Source organism: Teleopsis dalmanni, chromosome X (assembly GCF_002237135.1).
Source record: "Teleopsis dalmanni isolate 2A chromosome X, ASM223713v2, whole genome shotgun sequence".
Classification (NCBI taxonomy): Eukaryota; Metazoa; Arthropoda; class Insecta; order Diptera; family Diopsidae; genus Teleopsis; species Teleopsis dalmanni.
This window is the reverse complement of record NC_051848.1, coordinates 82,075,560-82,084,657: the sequence shown is the minus strand read 5'-3', so window position 1 is coordinate 82,084,657 and position 9,098 is coordinate 82,075,560. Positions and strand designations below refer to the sequence as shown.

At 33.7% G+C, this 9,098-nt stretch overlaps 1 long non-coding RNA gene across 2 annotated transcripts; it reads right to left on the bottom strand.

Annotated features, from left to right (window-relative positions):
- Positions 1–545: 545 nt before the first annotated feature.
- LOC119688514 lies at positions 546–1,836 on the bottom strand. 2 transcript variants are annotated; one of them, XR_005253314.1, is made up of 6 exons: positions 1,756–1,836; positions 1,525–1,589; positions 1,113–1,428; positions 970–1,047; positions 804–898; positions 546–721 (listed from the first exon to the last, which is right to left on the bottom strand). It is a non-coding gene; the product is annotated as an uncharacterized LOC119688514 (long non-coding RNA). The 2 variants fall into 2 exon arrangements; XR_005253315.1 differs by having other exon boundaries at positions 804–893.
- Positions 1,837–9,098: the final 7,262 nt, after the last annotated feature.

The window sequence follows — 9,098 nt, the reverse complement described above, 5'->3', positions numbered from 1 at the left end:
TATATAATACTAATGTCAACATAGGGAAACTAGATTGAATTTTTTAGATTATATTTAAGAATTAACAAAAATAACATAAAAAAAAGTATTTCATTGTAACGTTAAATAGTTTTGACATAGTGCTATATATATAATATATTTTCTATTTACTTTTATGACCGATATATACATACATATATTATGATATTCTATAATAAACACATAATAGGGAATTATACTCTAGCACTTACTCACTTGGCCTTTATAGACGTATATAATCATTAATCAGCTCACCTGATCCGATTTTACCGAGTGACTGTTTAACGATCTCAGTTAATCAGGAAGTCCTTCTACGAGAAGGTGATGATTAAAAAACTATTCTCACCGTAGCCCTTTTCCATTATATTAACCAATATAATCATTTTCTTTTTAAGGAGTTATTAATAGTATATATATAATATATTTAATTGAATAATAATTTTATTTTTTTATAATTTTTTTTATTTTACTTTGTTTTTTGGTTTAATTTTTTATTGCTTAAGTATTGTATTGGTTTTGTTTTTGTTTATAGTTATCATTAATATAATTTAATTTGAATATTAGTAAAAATATATTAATTTCAATGAACTAATCACTTTGCTAATATTGAACGCATAATTTTCTACATTTTAAATTTTAATTGAATATTGATTCACCGTAATCTCCTTATTGCAGTTGCCCCGGTACTGTTGCTCCAAAGGTACTATTGTTTCCAATATAAAGAAACTATGTTAAATTAACACGGCAAAAAAAATACATTTATTAGGGGTTTATATTATACTAACCTATATTCGAGAAATCATTAAATTTTCCAGATATTCCGCGTCTTCGGAATCAACAGCCAAATCGAAAAGCATTGGTCAAAATGTTGGACACTGAACTTGGGGGTAGAGATTCAAAAATAAAGAATCAGTTATGTTTAGTAAAAAGACAAAAATTAATAACAAGAACCTTTAAATTATATTCGTTTATGTGTTTCACACTTTTAAGTTGAAATCTGGGTAAGTTAAGTCTAGAGTGATGAACAACCTAGTTACAAAAAAAATAAATATACCAGATTAAGAGATATGAAGTTATATAAAATGATATCTTACCAAACATTTTTTTGATTTCAGAAAAGAAATCTCAGGAAGGTCATGCATGTACTTAGTCCAAGCTGATTTAAGAAAGTTTTTAAAAATTTTTTGATTGCATATTATAAATTCTTTCAGATATTATACGTTAGAGACGAAGTTTTTTTTCGTGATGTGATTTAAATGCCAATAATAAATACCATTTGAAAATAAGAGAATAATTGACAGAAAACATAATTTATAAATTGTTTACTTCATCAGTTTTTAGGTCCCTCTATATTAATATCCTACTCGTGTAGTATTAGTATACTATTATCTAGTCGTGTATTCTGTATTACTTCAGATTTGAGGGAAAAATTAGATAAAATGTTCGAAGAATATAGATAAAATGTTAGAAGAATATGGATCAGAAATTCTACCGCATTGTACTTACATTGAAATTTCCTTTAAGTCAAGCAATGTGATTCGTGTGATTTATATTTGATTAAATCTCTTAACCTGCAAAAATAATTAAGAAACCATTAAAAAATAGTCTGCGAAATCTTTTTTCATTATTAATATAGGTCTAGCGAGAAACAGAGAGCAATACGCGAAAGTAATTGAGCTTATAGAAGAAATGGCAAATACTGATAGTCGAGTTGGTAAAAAAGAAAATATGGCTTACTTAAAATATTTTCTGAATAAAAGGATATTGATTTGCATTTTTGAAACGTTTTTTAATTACTATTAATTTTAATTATCGTTTTTAGTCCGTATTTTTGAAAAAATTTTTACAGAAATTAAAATGCATATGAAAAAATAAAAATTTATTTTAAAATGAAAATATTTTCAGATACTCAAATGTTACTATATTGATTTTTCAATTATCATAATTTTACTTATGTAGGTATGTAACAAACCTTCAGGTATATTAAATATCTATCACACCCATAGATATGTAGGGCGCTTCTGGAAGTTGTTAAAGAACTTCTTTACAACATATGTAATTTTTCTTTATTGATAGGTTTATGCTAATGTCACAATTTTTTTAATTCAAAATGATATTTTGTTTGTAATATACTGATAAGTTTATTATTAATATTAATTCGTGTTTTTTCCAAAAGATAACTCATATTATCTCTATTTCTTTTTTTTTTGTGCAATGCCAATTATAATGACACTCCGAAGAATCCACTTTTGACTGATTTATGTAAAGATCGAGTTGCACTCCACGACCAGGCATTTAACGTAACTCTTTCTAAATTAATTTTTAGTTAAAATCATACATTTTCGACATAAGCCCTTGCTACCACAAAAAGGATGAACATAGTTGATAGAGCCGAACTGACTTCGGTTGAATTCTTCATGGGTAGTAGCATAGTTAAATCTGACAAATTTAATAACTAGTCGAAAATGTGCAATCAATACTTATTTAAAATAAAGTTATTTTTGCAACTAAAAATCTATTTTCTTATATCTATTTCCAAAACTTATTAGTTGGTCAATAAGTACACAAACGTATGTAAAATAAATGTAAATAAAAATTAGTTCAATTCTGTATTCTAGCTTTAAAATACAATAGATATTTTGACGATATTTGTTGGCTTATTAATTTTTCATTTCGCATTATCTGTGAATGCTCGACTTTGGTATCCAGAAGATATAGGTTCTTAGGAAGATACTACTTTGACAGTTTATCAGACTGTTCATCGGTGAAAACGAAAGTCCTATTAAATTACCTAAATTCGGCGAGATGGATTTAGTCTCTATTCTTCTATACTAGGGTTCTTGCGAGGAATGTGGTAGCAAAACGGCGAAAAATCGCTAATTAAGGTACATTGAAGTTATCTAATGGCCTGCCACTGGAACCAACCATATCGCAATAACAATGATGTAAGTAAAAACGATAAAACTATATTAAATTATGTATTTATATTTCCGTAAACACTTTTTAAAACGATTAATCAAATGTAATAAACTTAACTGCTCCATTCGGTTCCATATGAGAAGCACTCAGAAAGTATCTCCATCACAAATCATGCGTATCATTTATACGATGTAATAATTATAGCCACAATGAAGCACATTTGCTGCTGTAATAATAATCAAACATTGGACCAATGTTTCTAAGCACCATATGATTTGCTTCTTTAAATATGCTTTTCCCACAATTGACAAATTTTGACATATTAATGTTATCTATTGCGTAGAAGTGCTAATATCTATGACATACCATGACGAATTTAAAGTTTACTTACACTGCCACATATCTCATCGATCACATTGAAGTACTTAGAATGCTGTAATACTCGTACTGTTTGTTTTGTTTTTGGAAACAGTTGTTGATAATTAATTATATTTAATTAGAGCACAAATATAAGTCATAAAGATAATTAAACATATGTTGACATACGATATTTACTCAACATTAAAATGAATTATTTTTAAATAAGACACACAATATTAATTTCAAATAAAATAAGAAACTATTGATGGAAAAAAAAATATACTCTCAAATATTACTGTATTATCTATTAATGTTATATTATTTATTATAGTACATTTCAAGACACGATGGAATATTCAAGCGTGAAACGTCATGTTTCACTAAAAAATCTTTAATAAAGTGAAGGAATTTTGATTTTTCTATGAATATGTAAAGTATTTTAGGTTTCATCTTTTTTTTTGTTATAATAAAAGTTTTTTCCTATTACTTTAATTTTTGCTATTTAAGTCATTATACTGTATTTATTTACTGTTGTCCTTCTCTCATAAGTGAAGCATAGGGCCTCAACATTATACTTTATGAATATACTAAATTCAATTTTTCTACTAACATCGAAAATGCTTTATGGAATATTTTTTTTTCTTGCGGAAAAGACTTTTCTTCATCCACATTATCCTGCGAAATTACAACAACCCCTGTCTTGCCTTAAATGTTATCATTCATCTACTGTTCTTCATTAGTATATATACGTTCAAGCTCCATCAGTTCACACACTCATCTTGCTTACGGTTTTTCCTCGCTTCCTGATCTAAAGATTATGAACTTATTATTTTACCATATGTGTAGAAATTTGAATATCTCTTAAGCAGATATCTTAAATATCTGTAAAATGATAAATTTTATTCATTTATCTAATAAGTCATTTACAATTTTCATACATATATTAGACCAGTTATCTTCGTAAGTATTCGTCTTTCGAATGTTTTAAGTGCTGATATGTGCTTCATGAACAACGTTCATGTTTCAACTATAACAAAAAAAAAACGAATTTATTTTACAGCAGCCATATATGATAGAGACCAAGACTTTGGGTATAAAAAAGGTCTTACATTCTGTAGGAGCGATATTTATTCGACAACTGAAGAGAAACCAGACCCTAACCCTTTCCTTATCGGTGGTGACTTCAATAGTAAGCACCCCTTTTGGAATAATTCTGCCTCTTGCCCTAGTGGCACTAGGCTATTCAACTGGCTGACTAGCAGCTCAGTCAGTCCTATTTTAAGTGTGGTAGCTCCTTCGGTTCCGACTCATATTAATAGTATCATTGATTTTTTCTTAGCGGATAATCGCCTCCTTTCCTGCCTTAGTGACCCACGAGTCATTGACGGCATATCTGACCACCAAGCAGTAAGGCTTGTGCTTCACGACTGCAGAGCTGTTCGTGCCTGCCCTCGTACTTTTTTTAACTTTCCTAGCACCAACTGGTCGGAGTTCAACCTCGCTCTCGACCACCTCCTTCTTAATTTGAGCATTCCCGAATACAGGAACATGACTCCTGTGGAGATTGATTTTGCTGCCCGTACTCTTGAAAGCATTTTCATCTCCACAATTGAGGACCATGTTCCGAAGGTGCGTGTTCGCAAGTTTTATCAAGTTCCTCTTGATGCTTCTACCCTTCTCCTCATTAACCTGAGGAAATCGCTTCGCCGCAGAACTTATCGCCTTAGACAGGTAGCTTCACCGCAAGCTCATGCGTTCCAAGCCATTCTTAAGAACCTGGACACCATAATTGCCCAGAGAGTCAACCAATCCAGGTTTAATTCCATTAGTGCCAGACTTCGTGCCACTCAGTGCCGGTCTGACGTCTTTAGTACGGTCAGGCAAATCTGTGGATCCAATAGGTCCATCTCAGACCTCCGCTATGGCAACTCCATGGTGTATGACGACCTTGATAAAGTCAACGTCTTTGGTGAAGTCTTTATGACTAATCACCGTCTTACGGCTGGCCTAGGCGAGCGCCACCTTACGTTAACTACGAATTCTGTAGTTCATGGGCTTTTCGATGCTTTCAATGAAAGCATAGTCACTTTCTCCCCGCAGTTCCCCGCTCACTGCATCAATGTTGAAGACACCCGTGGGTTTCTCACCCCTTCCAAACTCATCGACATGCTTCGGCTCAAAACACCTAAAAAGTCATCTGGCACTGACTGCGTGTCTTTCTACGCCATGAGACATTTCTCACCACTCTTTTTTAAAAAGTGCGCCATGCTCTTCAACCATGCGTACAACACTGGTTCCTTCCCCCAACCATGGAGGAAGGCCATAGTTTGTCCCGTTGCCAAAATTGGCAAACCCAAAGCTGACCCTTTCAGCTATCGTCCTATTTCTCTTCTCAACTCTGTCAGTAAGCTCTATGAAACCTTCATAGCCAGCAAGCTGAAATCCTTTTCTTCTGGGAATAATATTATTCCCCCTTTTCAGTTCGGCTTTAGGAGCCAAATCTCCACCATTCATGCCCTGCATCATCTCCAAAATGAGATATGCGTAGGCTTTTTCAATAAGCAGCCCACTGTGGCACTAAGTCTTGACATTGAAAAAGCCTTTGATACTGTCTGGTTTGAAGGCTTAATCCTTAAGCTTCACCAGTTCGGCTTCTCTCCTACGCTCTGCAGTGTTGTCCACAAATTTCTTTCTAACAGAACCTTTCAGGTTCGAGTCGGTTCCTCTCTGTCACGTGATTTCCCCATCGATGCTGGCGTCCCTCAGGGCTCGGTTCTTGGACCCCTCCTTCTCAACCTGTTTATAGCAGATATTCCACTCCCGCGGACCCCTATTAAGCAAATCTGCTTCGCAGACGACTGCCTTGTCTTCATGCGCTCGTCTAATCCTTTCCGCGTCTCCGATGAGCTTAATGCCCACCTTAAATCTCTTTTTGACTACTATACCAGGTGGAAGATTAAACTCAATCCTTCCAAGATCTCTGCCATTGCCTTTACTGGCCAGCAGCGTGATCGTCCCAGAGGTTTTAGCACCTCTAATATTAAGCTCAGGCTTAATAACTCTCCAATTCAGCTTGTTCCCAAGCTGAAATATCTTGGCATTGTTTTCTCTTCCAAACATAACTTCATACCACATATTGACTATGCCATCCGTAACGCCCGGTTCAGGCATACTCAACTTAAAACTGCACTTCGAAGACATAACCAGCTTAATTGCAAAGTTAAGCTGCTCTGCTATAAGCAGCTTATTCGTCCTCTCCTCACTTACGCTTTCCCTATTTGGTCAGCCATCACTTCCGCTCAGATGGAAAGAATCCGCCTGTTTGAGCGGAAACTTCTTCGCGATTGCACTAATTATAAGCGCAAGCCTAATGGCAAACACTTTTCCATATCAACTCTCTATAACAATGCCAAGATCACTCGTGTTGACGAGTATCTTCTGTCACTCGCCCGTAGGTATCTCACCCGGCTCCATGACCTTCCCCCCGACGTTTCCATTCCTTCCACTCTCTCAGAAGACTTTGTTCTAGCTTTGCGCTACAAACCCCCCCAATACCTGACTTACTACTTCGACGAAGTGGACCGTAATCTCTCCACTATCCCCTTATATAACCGCGGCCTTCGTGACCCCAGTCACAAAGTATATTGTTGATTCCATCCCCGCTAGTTAGCCGTAACCCCTCCCCCTTCTATATCATCCATCCTACCTAGTTTATGCCCTTGCTTTCTGACTTAGATGAATCTAGTTCACTAGGTATTAAGTCTATTTTCTCATTCCTCTGTCCCATGATTACTGGAATGAAGTTTCCACATTGCTGTGGAAATCTTCTTCATTCATTCCTAAGAGGTGGTTTTAGTGGGTTCAAGTCTCACACTGTGGCTTTCGATGCTTTCCACCTACCGCAAAAAAAAAAAAAAAAAAAAAAAATGGAGCGATATTAAGACTAACGTCGTGTGAATAGCTATTTTTGCATTTCAATTTTTGAAGTTAGTTTAAAATTTTGCACAGCTAAAATTACAATCAAAATTCTCGTGTGAATACATTATTTGGTTTATTAATTTAGATTTCAAAATTGATAAGAGCTCTTCTTTTTAAGCAATTCTAAACTCAGTTTAATTAAAAAAAAATGTATTTATCTTGTAAATTATGCCCGTTTTATAGTTTTAAATTAAATAGTGTTTACCTTCTGCCTTGGTTAACATTTTGATTATAAATTTATTGTGTATGTTTTTCACTCTATAAGCGTAGATAGTTCAATTACTGAATAAGAAATCTCTGTTGAAAATAACCTTGACCGAACCAAAATCCCGACAGTTACTTATACAAAGATTTGCTCTTTTTGAGGAGAATGTTGTTTTGTATGAAGTTATTTTTGTAACATAACATTATTTAGAAGTTGTAAGTACTCTTTTAGTCTAATGACTATATCTAAATCAGTTCAGGTGAAGAGATCTCTAAGGATAATATTAGCAGTTTGGTGGCCAAATGTAATTAGCAACAACGAGCTGTATTGCACATGGAATATTAAACCTATGGAAATATTAATTAATGGCGTTTCATTAGTTACATTCTGCAGAAGCAACCAACAGAGGTATGTCGTCAATCACGCGACTGAAACCCGCAAGGGTTACGAAAAAGAGGATGACCCAAAACAGCATGGAGAAGAACATTATACATAAAAATTTTAGCAACGGGGAAATCGTGGAACGAATTAAAACCTATTGCAAACAATCGGACAGGATGGAAATACGTAACTGAGACCTATTGCTCCACAAGGAATTAAGAGAATATGTTAGTCTAATGACTACCTTCTGCTCAAAAAGTACCCGGATTTTGTAAATAAAACACACAAAATTTAAATTTTATTTCAAATTTATTTTATGGCTTTTAGTTCCTTCGTCGAATTCGCTTTTACCGATTGAATCGACTCAAAACGCTTACCACGAAGGGGCAATTTGAACAGGAAATCGGGAACAGGAAAAAGTCGCACGACGCCAGATCTTGCGAATATGGTGTCAAAAAAATCGCGTACAACAAGAATTTTCCATAGTAAAGATCGCTAAACGCACTTGAGGTAGTCTCACATTAACAGCTGCTATAAACAAACCAATTGACAGGTGGCGCTCAAATTTGTCCCATATGTCAAGAAAGGGTGTGCCAACATAACAAAAAAAAATTTGAGAAAGGTCTATTACTTAAGGAGTAGTTGACAAACAACAAAATCCGGATACTTTTTGAGCAGAAGATGTGTATATATTAAACTGGAATTTAGGTTGAGACTTTCTTTTTTTCAACATATCTGATCAAATAAATACACTGCGAAAAATTTAGGTTTTTTACAAAACTTGAAAAGAATTTTTAATGATCTTTATATGTGTCTATCTCTATCGATATCTTTATCGTATTATGGTATTAGTGATATGGGTAAGTACAAGCCTTGTTTGATATTCTTTTTCAACAAGTCGAATAGATAACTATCCATCTTATAAGTTAATATTTTCAAAGTGTTCCCTCACTGCACTGATAAATTCTGCCGTCATTACTTACTTGATGATTTCATACTCCATTTGAAGTTTTAATATTCGGATAAATATTTTTTACAGATTATGTGTTCGAGCGTTTAAATCTTTATATAAGAAATTCACATATTTTTTTATTTGGTCAACAACTATTTGTTAGTGTCACTATCTCTAGTACCCAGATTTGACATTTGTAGCTTAAAACTGAGCAAAAGACAGTATTACATATTCTTAGCTTTGTTGGTCTATTGAACAAACTAAACTTAAAAAATTTGATCGCCG